The sequence below is a fragment of the Narcine bancroftii genome, chromosome 7 (assembly GCF_036971445.1).
Source record: "Narcine bancroftii isolate sNarBan1 chromosome 7, sNarBan1.hap1, whole genome shotgun sequence".
Taxonomy (NCBI): domain Eukaryota; kingdom Metazoa; phylum Chordata; class Chondrichthyes; order Torpediniformes; family Narcinidae; genus Narcine; species Narcine bancroftii.
Genome location: NC_091475.1, coordinates 9,147,123 through 9,164,592, shown reverse-complemented (window position 1 = coordinate 9,164,592; position 17,470 = coordinate 9,147,123). Strand labels below are relative to the sequence as shown.

The window sequence follows — 17,470 nt, the reverse complement described above, 5'->3', positions numbered from 1 at the left end:
ATAATGCCCTACAAGCACATTAACAGGGCCTTTGGGCCCATGAGGCCCACACTGACCAAATACACCAAAATGACCAATTAGTCTACGAAGCCCGTCCGCTTATTTTGGAACATGATAGGAAACCAGAGCACCTGGAGGAAACCCACATGGCCACAGGAAGAATGCGCAAACTCCTTGCAGACATTTTGCACTAAAATGCATGTTATTCCATGATAATTCCAGAAGCAGATGCAAACTAACAAATAGACAAAATGGATTCTAATAGACAACCACATATAATTTTTAATAAATGTGATTCTTTTAAATGATGCCAAAGGCACCTAATTTTTAAGAGGAGGTGGTTTTTCTAATGGACTGAGGGTTTCATTTTACATTTCCATTTCTTTCTTTGTTTACATTCTTTATATTTCTCTCTTTGGTAATGTATCTTTTTCTTGAGTACATTTGCACTGTCAATAAGTAGAAATTCTGCCTGCCCCGCAGGATGAAGAATCTCAGAGTTATATGTAATGTCATGTATGTATTCTGACAATAAACTTCAACTTGACTTTGACTATAAGAGCAGTTTCTGTATTAACTATTATGAAAATTGGAATATCAAAGAAACATTATAATATAATCTCACAGTTCAGTGGGGCAGAAGGTGCCTTGCAGCTCTGGTGACCTGGATTTAATTCTGACATCTGCTGCAGTAGAGTTTGCAAGTTCTCCCCATAAACCGTTTTGTTTTCCCTTGGATGATCTGATTTCCTCCCACATCTAATGACATTTTGTATGTTAGACAAATTATTTAGGGCAAATGACTCTGAACACCGTTGAATTGTAGAAGAATCAAGGGATGATATTAATAGCCATTTGTGAGAAAGTGGGTTATTAGGATTCTTCTAAAGATTGGCATAGAATCGATAGGTTAAATTACCTTCTGCTATGTTGTAATGTAGCAATAATCTTACCTAGTTTAAAAAATCAATGAAAGAAATAGGAAGTCATTCTCATTTTACAAATTATCATCCCAAATGCAGACTGTGGTGCTTAAGCAAGGATTCCCGTGGATTTTTTAAAATTCTAATACATTTGTGGGAAGCATGCACCAAAATTTCTAATTTTTATTTCTTGCAACAAGGAACAGGAATTTATAAATTCATCCCACAGCTTGCAAACTAATGGAGACCCAAAATAAAATCTCTGCATATACGTCACACACTTCCTCCATAGAGGCTAAATCTTAAAAGCATTTGGTCTCTCTTGAAGCAATCGGGAAGAAGGCAGACCAACGCCCATACTTTCTCAGTAGTCAGAGGAGGGTTGGCATTTTGCCGAATACTCTTTCAAACTTCTGCGGGAACACTGTGGAAAGTATACTGCCGAGTTTGGTAATGGAAGTTCCCAGGAACACAGAAGGCTGTAGTGTAGAGGGTAGCAAAACATTACCAGATCCATTACAGGCTCCGACCTCTCATTCGTTGAAGACGTCTATGTGAAGCACTGCCTTGAGAAGGCAGTCACATGTTTTAAAGATACTTTATTTTAAACCACAAAATGAAAAATTACAATATTTCAAATTCATTCCAAATACACGTGGTAGATATAAGGAGGAAAATAAGAAAATGAAAAAACCCTAATACCCCCCCCACCCCGCACCCCCCCCACCTTCCTCCATCCAATCCCCTACTACATAAAAGGACAAGAGAACCACAACAGGAGTACATCTTCAATATCTTCAAATAGAGAGAGAGAGAAGAGATAGGGAAAGTCTGAGACTCATTTAAATATTAATTCCCACACTTTGTAAACATGGGCTCCATATTTTCCAAAACGTATGAAACCTACTTCTTAAATTATAATTTTTCAAGTGGTATACAACTCCTAACTTCTGCATGCCAACGATCCAATCCCAAATCAATATCTGACTTCCAAGTTATTGTGATATATTTTCTCGCTATTGCTAAAGCAGTTTGAACAAATTTCACTTGACATATATTCAATTTCAGGCAGTCAACATTGTAAAGGACCACGTCACCCTGGACACAACTTCTCGCTGCTACTTTTGGAGACCAGCACCTCTAGATTCAAGAACAATTTATTTCCAACAGCTATCAGACTCTTGAACCTCCCCCTGGTACACTAATCATTGGTTGCTCTGAGACCACAAAAGGAACTGTCTGCATTATTTTGACATCATTTTTTTTCTTGCACCATGGTAAATGTGGCTATTTATCTACCTTTTGCACTTACTATCCCTTTTTAATTTAATTTAATTAAATTTAATGCATACTACTGTAGCTTTTGATGAAGTGCCTGCAAAGCTGAACCAAGTAAGAAGTTCCATATTTATTGCATTGTACAATGTACATAATAATACACTCATTCTAATTATTATCACCTAGGCTTGTTCTCTGAAATACTGATAGTTCTGCCGAATAGTCGTCTTTTTTTTAAACCCAATCTGGGTGATGTAACAGGCCCACGAGTGTTAATGGAAAAATCCACACCTATAGCCAGAAAGCTGAAAGTTTTAGGCATCAAATTGTTTTGATGGTTGGCCCTTTTCATTCAACAGAAACTTGGTGTATTTGAATTTTGTCTGTTTCACCCTCTGAAATACACATATACTGCAAGTGAGATGTCTATCCAAGTATCAAGATCTAAAGGTTGTTCTGACCAAAAAAAAAGAAATTACAAATGTTAATGAATTTAATAAACTTGCAGATGAAAACTCACTTAAAAGAATTGTATCAGCTAGTCCAAATTTTTAGAATCTGTTTTCACTCTTAAAATAGAGAAATCTTTTTTGGGAGCACTTAGATTTTCCAAAAGTAGCAGCGAGAAGTGGTGTCCAGGGTGACGTGGTCCTTTATAATGTTGACTGCCTGAAATTCAAGTGAAATTTGTTTAAATTGCTTTAGCGATAGCTAGAAAAGCATCCAACTGCATCACCATGAGAAATGGCTACTAGATTAACTTTCTATCTTTCAGGAATGGGAATTACCAACTTATGAATTTCTAATTCACTTCAGGGTGCTACTGAAAGGTTTCTTCGGTTTATTCTGCCTTTCTGTAATACAGAAATGTTCACAATCAAATTATTTTGTAATTCAATCTGCAACAAGTGGATCCTACCACGTTGTTGTTGAGCCCATATGAGGGACATGTGTGTGTTGGGGGGGGGGGGGGGGAATAACCTCAGCCTTCTCCACTGCCCATAAACATAAACATGATTAGTTTCATAATGTGCATCTATTTAATGTACACTTCAGAAAGTAGCAAATTTCAATTCCTGTGCATTCCCTGGAGCCACTTAATATTTATGCATAAGCATTTGAAAGCTTCCTATCTATGGGTTCTCAAGGCAGTGGGTAGGTAGGTAAATTTAAAATTGGATTATGGGCTTATTTTTTTTTAATTTTTTTAAAATTTTTTATTTTTCACACCATAAATCACATTAGCCATGATATACACTTTTTCTTTTTCACACATTTACAGTGACTTTTTCTCCCCCCCCCTCCCTCCTCCCAAGCCACCCCCCACCTCTCCATTTTAGGTATACAATCGAGGGCTCGGATTTCAATTTATTCATAGCATTAAGCTTCTTTGAACATACATCTGAAAACAAATAAAGTAGATGGGCTGAAGGGCCTGTTTCTGTGCTGCAATGTTCTATAGTTCAAATTAAGCTACATCCGCAAATCTGGGGGATGCGAGCAGAATCTGGAGGATTGGGGCCGACCTGTCGCATTCACAGGGAGAACATGCAAACTCCACTCAAATAACACCGGTGGTCAGGGCTGAACCTGGATCCTTGGCACTGAAAGGCAGCAGTTCCTCCCACACGGTGCCACCCCAAAAGGCTGGTTACACTGCAGTCAAATTAGATTGATTTTTCATACCATATAAGATGAAACATAGAAACATAGAAGATAGGAGCAGGAGTAGGTCATGCGACCCTTCGAGCCTGCTCCGCCATTCAACGAGATCATGGCTGATCTTAAAGTTCAGTACCCCGTCCCCGCCTTCTCTCCGTATCCTTTAATACCCTTATACTGAAGAAATAGATCGAATTCCCTCTTCAATAGATTTAATGAACCTGCCTCTACTGCCCTCTGTGGCAATGAATTCCACAGATTCACCACCCTCTGGGTCAAGAAATTCCTCCTCATCTCGGTCCTAAATGGTTTGCCTATTATCCTCAAACCATATTTGAATCTTAAAAATGTCACTCCAGAATCAGGGGTCATCTTATATGCCAAGTATAAAACCGAACCGTAAGAGTGAAATCTCATGGTTCCCACATGGGGTCCATCCGCTCAGTCTGACTGCCGTCAGCTCTGTACAGGCTTTAAATGGCCTGTTTCAGGACCTGCCAGTGGTTTATTTTAACATATGCTCATAAAAATTAAACCCTTACCTGGTAATTTGCTTTTAAAATATTGCAACAGCATCCCTCCACTGGTCAGTGGGATGACTGGTAAAAGACTATTGGGGCAGTAAAACTTGGGGTAGTCTTACACAATAAATATAGCTCAAAACCTATATTTTAAGTGGAAATTCTAGGGGTTGTCTTTTACATGAACCAACTTCTACACCGATATATACGGTAAAAGAAAGTTAAAGTTATACCATGTTCAGTTACCATACAGAATAATTTACTTGGCTTTGGTAATCTTTCATCCATTCAATGTTTCTGTTCTTTCAGAGCCAAATTCATCTTTTTCAGGCGAGGGGAAGGGATACACATTGACGATGATGAAATAGATCGGAGGTCAATCCACAGGACCAAAAGAGTGGGCAGAGAGGATCACTGGAGTCTCCCCCCCCCCCCCATTGATGTGATCTACTGAGATCATTGTCTGAAGAGGATGTGCAAAACCATTGAGGACCCCTTCCACCCTATACATAGCATCTTTCAGCTGCTCCCATTGGAGGAGAGATACAGGAGGTTCAGAAGCAGCAGCGCCAGGCTGAGGAATAGCTTCTTCCCACGGGCAGTGATAATGATGAACGACCAAAGGAACTGCTCACACTAACTATCCGACTCTATATTCATGAAACAATATCTGTTTATTTGCATATATGAATAATTGTCTTGCATATGTATGGTTTGTCTGTATGTGTGTGTTATGTCTGGTTGTGTGTCTGCATGTTTTGCACCGAGGACCAGAGAACGCTGTTTCGTCAGGTTGTACTTGTACAATCAGATGACAATAAACTTGTTTTGGCTTGACTAGAGTGAAAACTGAGATAGTTGTGGCAGAGGGGATGGCACACTTCCTGCTGCAATACAAATTGTATCTCAATTAATGGTAATTGAGAGATATCTGTGGTTTGCTGGCATGGTATTTCAGTGCCAAGATTTCCCATGGGCTGCCTGGCACAAAATGTGGCTTCACCAGATATTGGATCTAATTTCTTGCAGATGAAATGCAGGCATGCAGAAGACACTAATCACAATTGTGAAATATTGGTAAATGGAGGGATATGATAGTTTGAAACAAAGCAAAGTCTTAAATACTCTTGGGAAATATTCAGACCGAGTCAACAGCTAACAAATGTATCTCTCCTACCAAATGTTTTGTCGAATTAACATTGTGCCGTGGTAGCATGGCCAATTCTTATCTCTCAACTGACATCACAAACACAGATTATCTGAGCTTTACTACACTGCTGTCTAACTACACATGATTTCCTTGATGATAGAGGGAACTCCACTTCAAGAGAGGCTCAGTAGCTGCAAAATGCTTTGAGATATCGTTACTGCAGACTGAGAGAAAATATACATGGAACAATGCCGTCGGAGAGCAGCAGCAAACATCAAGGATCCACACCATCTCGCTGCTGCCACCAGGGTAGAGGTAAGACTTGTACCACCAGGCTCAGGATCAGTTCCTACCCCTCCACCATCAGACTCCTAAACAACAGGCTCCATCAAAGACTCTTATTTTGCACATTATTTATGATTCAATATTTGGACGGCATGGTTACAGCGCCAGCGCTCAGGATCAGCGTTCGAATCCAGCTGCTTTCTATAAGGAGTATGTAATTTCTCCCCGTGTCTGCATGGGTGTTGCCTGGGGGCTCCGGTTTTCTCCCACACTTCAGAATGTACTGGGGGTTGTAGGGCAATTGGGTGTAATTGAGGAGCATGGGCTTTTGGGGTGAAAGGGCCTGTTACTGTGGCGTATGTCCAAATTTAAATTTAATGTAAAGATGTAATTTTAATTTTCTGTATTGCACAGTCAGTTTATATGCACTTCTTTCCTTGTTTACACATCTCCCTTTTGTATACGTGTCTTTTCTTGAGTGCAGTTTTTTTTGCACATGTGATAAGTAGAAATTCTGCCTGGCTCGTAGGAAAAAGAATCTCAGGACTGTATCTGATGTCATTGCCTGTGCTCTGACAATAAAAGTGAACCTTGAACTTTGATCTTCCTCTCACATGGCCTGCACCTCTCATTGAATCCTTTGCCACCTGCCACCAGGAACAACAATTTACAGTGGGAAGTTCATCCAACAGAATGTTGGGATGTGGGAGCATCAGGTCAAGAAAACTTGGGCCACTGATGTCCCTCAGGAACATCGACGGAAGAGCATAAGGTGGTGTAAACTGAAACAGAGAACTGATTTGTTATGAGACTGCTTCCTTCCACAAGTAAGGATCAATTTTATTCCCAATTTCTTGGGGCTCATTGTTGTGTGGCGATAGGTGTTTGATGGTGAAGACATTTGAAATGCCACTCTCAACCTCTCGGTTAAAAGCAAAACAAACAGTAGATGTGCAGTGCAGCTCCTCTTGATGGATGTGTGTGTGTGCACAAGAGAAAGAGAGGGGGAGAGAGACAGACTGAATGCCATGTGATTCAGTAATTCATTTCCTGGTTTGTACTGAGTCATTTGATTTAAGCTGTCGTGATGCTTGCAGCATAATTAACATTAATGTCTTTGGATTTGATGAGCTGGGATTTGTACTGATTGAAGTGACCTTTCATGTTGAAGATATATATGGATATTGATTCAGCATAGCATTGGACCATGGAGGGATTTTTTGATCAATAACTTGTTTCTCGATATATCTGTGCTTTCATCTATGGTCACTAGATCAGTCTAGTGTAGAGGAAAGCTGTGGAAGAGAGTACACAAAAATAATAAGATTTCATTCCAGCTCCTTTGCAGTGATCATGTACATACAACATTGTGATTATTTTGGAAGAAGGGAGGTAAGTAATGGGTGAAGTATGAAGCAGGAGGGAACGATAAGCCAGGGCGAAGCCTGAGGAGTGGAAATTGATGCCGATTGTGCCAATTATGGGAAGGCTGACATACAGACTGGAGAAAGCACACCTAATAAGAAATGCAATTATTGTTGCAATTTTACTTGTTGATTTTAATGCATCAGGAGTGTTGTAGCCAGTTCACGGATCTTAATATTGCAGATATGGGAATGCTAGGTATGGCTAAAGTGCTGACTGGCTCAGATAGCTTAGTGGTTCGAACACTGGTCTTGTAAACACGTGTCACGAGTTTGTTCCTTGCTGGGGCCTCATTTCTGTGAGGGGCGCTGGACAAAGTGGCGACTCTTTATCTTCTTTAGAGTAGACAAAGGTTAAGAATTTCATGTATGTTACATTCTAAATGTGGTATTACATGATAATAATAGAATATTTACCTTTATTTCTCTATGGATGTTAAAGGCTGTGTATGGACCATGACTACTGGGCAAAACTGTTAATTGGGCACACTCAGGCATTTACTGGTGCCATATGGAGAGATTATCTGGATGTCCCTCCAATTAATTCTCCAATACACTTGTGGATCACCTTTTCTAAGGTGTCCGAGGAAATACTGAATTGTCCCTAGGATTTAAAAGATCACTCTTTTCTTTGAAAAAGTTTGGTTTTGCTCTCGTCCTTCAGCTCAGTGAACGGCACCAAAACAGACTAGATGGTCTATCATCACATTGCAGTTTGTGGAATTGTCCTGGATACAAGGCAACATTGTTTCCTACAATGCATCATTGATTGCATTCCTAAAGGGCTTCTTTGGCTGAAGAGCACTTTCTAATTCCCTGGAAGGAATGTGGAAAGGACCATATGATTCTTTTATTCTTTTCATCCTTCATAAATGTCACTCTCTGACTAGAACCTACAATTACACTAACAGTTTATACACAGGGGTGAAACACAAAAGTCTGCAGACACTATTGTATTAAAACACACAGGAATGCTGGAGGAATTCAGCCAGTCTTGCAGCCTTTATAGGAGATAAAAGCATTTATAAGAGGTTGGAAATGTACCAGGGGTGTGGGTTAATTGGATGTGAAATGGGTGGCATGGACTCATGGGCTGAAATGCTGTATGTCTAAATTAAAAATAAAAAAAATAAAATATATTGCCGATGTTTCAGGCCTAAGCAAAAAACAGGAAAGAATGGTGGGGGGGAGAAAGAGGGAGAGAGAGAGAGCTAGGGAATAGAAAGGTGACAGGGGAAGAAAACAGGAGCTATATCTAAAAGTGCCATGAATTTCTGTATTAAATTTGTTTTAATAAAATCCATATGTTATTAAATCCATATGTTTTAATATCAATATTGTAATTGTCAAGTGTTTATATTGATATTTTACAAATGTATATATCAGGATGGCTGAATTTGGTCAAGCAATATTCTTGTGCATGGTGCCATTACCCAAGGATGTAAATCTTGATAAAGGTACTTTTGAAAACCCTCACAGTGAAAAATAAACTGTGGTTTTCAACATCTTGGCCATCCTCCAATGTAAAAAGGCTTGTAAGTTTTTCTTAAAATAATTGTCGTTCTCAATTTCTTTGAGTCTGTCTACAATTCTAATGATTCATTAACAGGAGATGATTCATCTAGCTCAAATTGATGGGGAAAATAGACAAAAAGGAAGCTCTTTTCTGTGTAGAAAAGGGAATGAAAGGTGTTTTTATGAAAGAGAACTGTAAAACATGGCAATTTCTTCACAACTGTGTCAATGCAAGTAAGGAACCTGCTGATGGTACTATCAAGAGGAGAGATAAGATAGTTGGAGGATGACACCTCAACTGCAAATTCGACCATTAGTGTTTGCTAGGTTCAACTTTGATCATATCTTTAGGTCCAGATCACAGTTCATCCTGTCTCCACCATTTTCTCTGCAGGTTCACTGTTCCAGTTAACTTCGACCCTCAGAATTTGAGGTAGTGGCTTTCCTCGAAATCCTTTCCTTGAGTGGATGGGGTGGGTACTAAATGTATACTTCTATATCTTTCTTTCTTCTTTGGCTTGGCTTCGCGGACGAAGATTTATGGAGGGGGTATATGTCCACGTCAGCTGCAGGCTCGATTGTGGCTGACAAGTCCGATGCGGGACAGGCAGACACGGTTGCAGCGGTTGCAGGGGAAAATTGGTGGGTTGGGGTTGGGTGTTGGGTTTTTCCTCCTTTGCCTTTGTCAGTGAGGTGGGCTCTGCGGTCTTCTTCAAAGGAGGTTGCTGCCCGCCGAACTGTGATGGGGTGGGTACTAAATGTATACTTCTATATAATACAGTAGGAAACTGTTCCACGCTTTGAATCTATACAGGCTGTCAGAGCAAGTTAATTTCTCCCAATCTCCACTATGCCTTTTCACCTTCCATTCTCATCTCCTCTCTGATCCCTAATGGTTGCCCCTCAGCAAAGGTCCCATCTTATTGCATCTATCCAGCCCTCCTCCTTAAAATTAATTTGTTTATTCTCTTTTTGAGTTTTGATGAGAGCTCTTTGACCAGAAACAGACATTCTCGCTGTTACTTAAACAGATACTGCCTGACTTGCGAAGTGAATCCAGAATTTTCTGCTTTTATTCTAGATATCCACTTATTTCTCTATAACTTAGTCTCTCTCACACACCCTTCTACCAACCATCAGTGGCCAATTAACCTATCAGCCAGCATTTCTTTGGATGCGAAGGAAACCAGAGGACTTGGGAAGAGAAACCCATGCATCCATGGAATATTATGTGCAGTTCTGGTCCCAAATTATAGGAAGGATATCAATAAGGTAGAGAGGGTGCAAAGAAGATTTATGAAAATGTTGCCTGGATTGCAGTATCTAGAATACAAAGAAAGATTGAGTAGACTGGGTCTTTATTCATTGGAGCATAGAAGATGGAGGGGGATTTGATAGAGGTATTTAAAATTATGAGGGGGATAGATATAGTAGATGTGAATAGGCTTTACCCCTTGAGGGTAGGTGTGATTGGAACAAGGGGTCATAAGTTAAGGCTTAGGGGGCAAAAGTTTAGGAGTAACATGAGAGGAAGCTTCTTCACTCAGAGAGTGGTGGCCGAGTGGAATGACCTTCCGGAAGAGGTGGTTGCAGCAGGGTCAATGTTGTCATTTAAGAGAAGGTTGGATGAGAGCATGGATGTGAGGGGATTGGAGGGTTATGGGCAGGGAGCAGGTAGGTGGGACTAGTGGAGTTCACTTAAATCGATGCGGACTAGAGGGGCCGAGATGGCCTGTTTCCGAACTGTAATTGTTATATGGTTATATCCTCAGCAAGAGTATGGAAACTCCACAGAGTCATCACCAGAGAACAGGTACAAATCTGGGTTGCTGGAGCAGAATTAAATCTGAAATTAAAAGGAAATAAAAATGTGTTGCAGTGATGGAGTAGACAGTACCTAATAGCCTGAATACATCTGAGATTGTCCGATCTTGGAAGCTAAACTGGCACAGGACTGGTCAGTACGGAGGGGAGGCCACATAGGAACATCATTTTCTGTAGGTTTCTGTAATGGGCGCTGGACAAAGTGGCGACTCTCTGTCTGCCTAACAGTAGACAAAAGTTAAAGAACTTCATGTAAATGTAGGGTATTATGTGACAATAATGGATCTTTTACACAACCTTTACCTTTGCCCTTTGTCATCTGCAGATTCTGGCTGGTCACATCACTACCTGGTACGGAGGTGCAAAAGCACAGGACAGGAACAGGCTACAGAGAGTTGTAAACTTGGCCAGCACCATCATGGGCATCAGTCCATCTTTTAGAGGAGATTCCTCAAGAAAACAGCCTCTCTCCTCAAGGACCCTCATCGTCCAGGCCATACTCTTTTCTCCCCTCTCTGCGGCCATCAGGAAGGACATGCAGGAGCCTGAATACACACACTCAACGCTACAGAAAATAGTTTCTTCCCCTCCGCCATCAGATTCATGAACCAGCAATGAACCTATGGTCATTACCTCCCGCTTCGTGATTCGCACCAATGATTTATTTTTTGTAGAATCTTGCATTAACGGAATTGCCATTTCTCGCACCTTGTTCTACATAATATTACTGCCGCAAAAGAACAAATTTTGCAGCGCATGCTCATGACAATGTGATTCTGATTCTGAAATCAATGTATACTGGCTAATTAATTGGCAAGCATGTCTGAAGGATGTAGAAAGAAAAGGAAGCCCCCAGAGGAAACCTAATGTGGTCACATGGATAACATACACACTACACACAGGATGGAACACATGTGGCTCGAGTTACGTGCCAGCAGCTTAAAATGCTGTGTCATGATGCCATCACAAGCACCATCTGCAAAATGAAACCCCAAAATAATTGTCTTTCCACATGAAAGAAATCTGGCACTGATATACTGCTTTATCTCACAGTAAAAATCTCCTCAGAAGAATAATTAACAAATAGGCATGAGGTGTTTCAGCAATAGGAAATATACAGGATATTTCTGCTATTAAACAAGAGGGAGATACTTAAACAACTTCAGAGGTTGTTCTTTCTGCATTTAAATTTAAACAGGCATAAACTTACACCTAGCTTTTAGAATCAACTTATTTTTTTGGCCAAGTAATAACATATTGGTGAGCTGGTGTAGCTCACAGCTGAACTAATGTGGTCTGCAGCATAATTGTGGTCTGCATTGTCTCGGAGGCCCCAGCAATAGTTGATTGATTGAAGAGATTCTCTGCCTTGTCCAATCCAGTCATGGCTGAAGGCTCAATGATGACATGGTTCAATCCAGGCAAATGAACACCGGGGCTGGGATAGAGAATTAAATAGCGAGATCAGCCTTTCTAACACTGGGCTTCTTTAATGTGTAAGTGGTGGGCTGGAAGTTCATTGACCACCAACAGTCTTGAGTTGGGATTCTTGATTGTTGTATGGTGAGGGACAATAATATGGTTCGGAACTAAAAGTCTTTGGAGGTTTGAACAAGATCTTAACAGGTGTAATAATTTGAAAGATAAAGGATATTTGTCCGTTGATTTAATTTTAAATTAATTTATAAGTACTTTATGCCTTTCTATTTTAAACCTGTTCATTTATAGATTTTCCAGTAGGGTTGTTTTTCTAGCTTCTTGCTTGAGAGAAAATAAAACAGTTGTTTACTTCTAAGCCAGTGGTTCTCAACCTTTTTCTTTCCACTCACCGACCACTTTAAGTATTCCCTATTGCCACAAGTGCTCGGTGATTAGTAAGGGATTGCTTATGTGAGTGGAAAAAAAAGGTTGAGAACCACTGTTCAAAGCTAACCCCAAATGCTGTAAAAGAGACTGTGACCTGAGCAGAGGAAACTTCTGTTAAAGTTAAGACTAAGCATTTTCTTAGACAAGGGTAAAAACAAATGGAATAAATTGTTACCTGAAGCGGTGAACCCAAAATCTGTAAACTTATTTAAAGGATGATTTGAGAAGGAAATTGCATGGTATAAGCCAATATCTAGGTTAAGATAATGCTAAGTTTAAGATAACACTGTATCATTCCTTTACATTAAGCTTGAAGTAGCACTTAGAACGTCATGTGCCTTGCTATTTTTTCATATCACACAAATAAACCAAATTTTTAAAAAAAAGTGATTATTTTAGTAATGTTATTTTCATCTGATCATTTATTTACTTTAATATGCTTTCTTTTCTTAAAAATAAAGTTGCTATTAACGTAGACAGAGGGCCAAAGATAATTGCTCTGTGTACAGGAATGAATGGATATAAAATCTGTTCAATTTCAGATTCAAGTAAATCATGTTCTGTCATTCGGGGCTGATGGAATTAGATTAGTTGAGCCAGTCATCTCAATGAGGAACAGCTGCAACAGTTTAACTCTGCAATGATTGCAATGGGTGTGAAGAGGCCTTGGAGTTGCATGGGGCTAGTCTTTGTAGGATTCACATCCTTTTGAGAAGGTAGTACCTTCAAATTTGTTCTTGTCGCTTAACAACATTTTCAGATTAGAGAAATAAAGATTGCAGATACTGGAATCTTGAGTAAAGAATGTGAAGTTGGAAAGACTCAGCAGGACAGCAACTGTGGATAGAAAAGGTCAGTCAAAGTTTGGGGTCAGAACTAGGGAGGTCATTTCCAAAAAGGAGTACGTGGTCGTAAGTTACTCTACATGTTCAGTGTGTTTTTTAAAACAATATATTTTTTAAAACTGTATTGCAAAAATTAGTCGTTTGTGTGTGTATATATAAAAACCATGTCCTTATTTTGGAATGGCTACCTTCAAACCCTTTAATCAAGACTAAAGCAGGAAGCAATGATCTCAAGTATATTGAGATGGGGGTAAATGTGGCAGGGGAGATAAAAATCTAGAGAGAATGGAAATAAATAAATGATGGAATCTGAGGAACTATATAGAGGTTAGGCTTGTCTAAAACTGGAGAAATTGATGTTCGTGTTATTGGGTTTAAGGGGGAGTATGATGTGTAATTCCTCAATATTTTCACATTTTCTTGTCATCTTCTCAATGTTTAAGACCAGAATATTATTGTATTTTGTTACAACAGTCAGTTTTATTGAGTAATTACCAAACTGAAACTTTGTCACATGTTGCTGAATTGAATATATTTAAAAGTAAGTATTCAGGGATCTCAAACCATTGACCTTGGGGGGTCAATGTTATTTTTGTAATGAAAGTGATAGAATAATTTTTCACCCTGTAGGTAACAAAAAAACTAATGAAATTTGTCACTTGTCATTTTTAAGAATTAAAAAAAAATTAGTTATGCAGAAGGGCAGGCATCCCTTCTACTTCTGTCCATTAACCTGCATGTTGTGCCAAAGTTTTCTCCCTTTTGGCTGATACTTGGTGGTGGTCAAGGACTGCAGTACACAGAGGGTTCCTTTGCTTCTTGGGTTGAGACTTGCATGAGTCCTGACCTGATTCTATTAGGTTATAACTACATTATCTACTTGATCAGGCTACAAGATATGGTGATCCAATGGGTGCAAGAAATAAAATTACTTAAAATAATTTATCTGTGAATAAATAAAGTTGAGCCTATTGGTATTTGTTTGAGCAGCACATTGGGAGTTGTGGCAGAAGTCTGGACATTGGAATTCAATGTCCATTTTAACCTTTACTCAGGGATATGACTGCAAACAGGTGACAGTCTTCTCCAAAACAGTCACATTACATGCTGGCTTACCCTGATTGTTTCATATCTGTCCAATAGTTTTCTTATCTTCTAGTTGCACAAGTACAAAGAAATGAACCAGTGTCCTCTGGTGCTCAGTGCAAAACACACAGACTCACAACTGGACATGACACACATACAGACAATCAATGCATCAACAGGACAAGTACGAATATATGAAAATAAATATTGTTCAATAAATATTAGAGTCTCAGATGGTTAGTGTGAGCAGTTCCTTTGGTCATTCAGCATTCTCACTGCCTGTGGGAAGAAGCTGTTTCTCAGTCTTGTGGTGTAGGGTCTGATACTCCTGTATCTCTTTGCCGATGGGAGAAGCTGAAAGATGCTGTGCATGGTGGTAGGGGTCTTCCACAATTTAGCGAGCTCTCTTCAGGCAGTGATCCTGGTAGATCATGTCGACAGGAGAGAATGGATACCCCAGCGATTCTTTTTACACTCTTAGGGTCCTGTGGATTGATCTGTAATCCAATTCTCTACAGCAACGGTACCTCAGCTGGCCAAGACGCTCTCAACAGATCCTGTAGAAGGATGACATTATGGTCGACTGACTCTGCTTCATTCTTTGGAAGTGCAGTCACTGTTGTGCCTTCCTGACAGTGAGGAGATGTGTCCATAATAGGTCACTTGTTAAGTGGACTCTGGTACTCTCTACTCTCCACTACAGAGTTATTTTGTCATATTAAAATTTCATTGATGAACTCAACAATTTTTTCATTAGAAATTGGAAACATAAGCCAAAGGTGGTGAGAGGGACATGGTTATGTTTCAGTAACCTGACATTAAGGTGGTTTCAAATAGACCAGTTTTATTCTACAATTCCTGTTAATTTGATGCAGCTAACTCGGTGAACTAATTATGTGGGGTTTCAGCATTGTCAGGAAAAACATTGGGGTTCCTGATTGCATCAGAGGTTTGGATCTAGAGCTCGGGCTACCAATGGTTCGAACAGGAGTCTGTTCAGCTGGGTGTTGGAGGAAAATTCTCGGGCACTCAGTAACTATGAAGGGAATCCTCATGGCGAATGCTATGTTTTTGGGAGGCACAAATGACTCCTACATCCAGAGAGAGACCACATTTCAAGATATTTTCAGATCCGAGCACTGCCTGGAGGGATGGATCCTGGGAGCCAGGGGTTCTACTTCCTAGGCTCTCATTCGTGTAATACCCAGCTGCCATCACCAAGCAGAAATACAACGTGATGCAAGTTAATAGTGAAAGATATCATCAAACTCATCAAGATGGTATGGTTAGCATAACTCAATTAACCAAAAGACTGAAGTACTGGGACGGTCTGTCAGGAGTTTGCACGCTCTCCCTATGGCTATGTCACTTTCCTATGGCTGCTCTGGTTTCTTGCCACCTTTCAAAATGTATGGGGGGTTGTGGGTAAACTGGGGTATTTGGAAGGCACGGGCTCATGGGCTGAAAGGGCCTGTTACCCGACCTTTATGACGTTAAAATTTCTGTGCAATATATTGTTGGGCACTATTAGTTGCCCCAATAATTGCAATGACAAAGACTTAAAGGGAATGATAGGCTTTATGCACAGAAGACTTGAGCTGGCCCAGATCCAAACTAGGGAAGTTCAGGGAAGGGAAAGGTGGCCTGACCTTTATGGCCTGGGTCCAAGGGGAGGAGTCCAGGTAAGAGTGTCATCAAGGGGCGTGCCAGCCTGAGCCAAATAGCATGTACAATCCATACCATTAAAATGTCTAAATTTTTTTAAAATGGGATTTTAGTTCCCTGTTATCAATCCAAGGCCACCTCAGTGCATAGCATACAGATACGGAGGCTTCATGTTGTGCAATCCATAATGGAGGAAGAGCGCCATTTAGACACAGAGCCGGAGGAACACGATGAAGCTGAAGAGCATCGGATGGAATAATTCAGCTCGAAGCCAAATAATTGGAAAAGCAAACAATGGTCACACAGGTTATAAAGAATTCCAGAGTGGAGAAATGAGTTTCCCCAATTGAAATGTTCTGCTACCATTTCTTGAATTTGCCTATCAAAGGCTTTAATCACAAAATAGATGGATGACAAGAGGAATATTGGAAAATAAAAATACCACAGTACAGGCCCACAGTGTTGTGTCGAACTAATAACCCACTCTAAAAACAACTGCTTACAATCTTCTGACTGCAATAACCCTCCATTTTTGTCAGTTCCATTTATCTATCTATCTAATAGTCTCTCTTAAAGATCATTTTATTCCTGCTTGCACTCCCAATGCCGGAAGCACATTCCCTGCACCGACCTCTGTGTATGGAAAAACATACCTCTTGCATTCCCCTCAGCCCGACCCCCCCCCCCCCACCCCCCCATCCCCTGAACTTACTCCCAAGGAACTTAAACCTATGCCTCCTCATGTTAGTCATTTCGGTCCTGGGTAAATGGCCTCTTGGTGTTGGTGGCATTTGTCCTTGGCTAGGTCTCTACTTCTCTTACTCCATGTAGATTGCAGTATTTGTGTGTGTGTGTGACAAGCAGAGCAGTTAACATTATTTGTTGTCAATGTGCTATTTTGCAGCCCGTTTAGAGAGTTCTTGCATGTAATTGGATCCAAATGATCTTAAATGACAATTATCTATGCTAGGAACAGTAAACCTACGGGTTTACCTTTTGTGGTGCGCTGAGGTAACAGCAAGCAAGCTCAAAGACTGTATAACAGGCTTTATTCAGGTAAAAGTCTGAACCCCAGTTCATGCTTCAGTGGCTCCCATGTGACTGGCTCAGGAGGGGCCGGCTCAGGTCTGTATTCGGGTCAGCTGATTGGCAGCTGGCCATGTGGAGTCATCTCTTAGGTGGTCATATCACCACACCTTTTTCTGATAACCATCCATTTTATTTTCCCACACCTACATGTAAACCCTGGAGACATGAGAGATGACAGCTGCTTGAACATGAAGCAGAATGTAAACTGCTGGGAACTCAGTCCGTCAAGCAGCATCTGCCAAAGCAAAGGAATGGTCAAAATCTTGGGTTGAGACTTTGCATGAGGTCCTGACCTGATTCTACTGGGCATAACCACATTGTCTATTTGATCAGATTA

General features: G+C 40.3%; 1 long non-coding RNA gene across 1 annotated transcript; it reads left to right on the top strand.

Annotated features, from left to right (window-relative positions):
- Nucleotides 1–5,700: 5,700 nt before the first annotated feature.
- LOC138739764 (uncharacterized) lies at nt 5,701–12,787 on the top strand. The gene is made up of 3 exons (XR_011342402.1): nt 5,701–5,849; nt 6,477–6,646; nt 10,908–12,787. It is a non-coding gene; the product is annotated as an uncharacterized lncRNA (long non-coding RNA).
- The last annotated feature ends 4,683 nt before the right edge of the window (nt 12,788–17,470 follow it).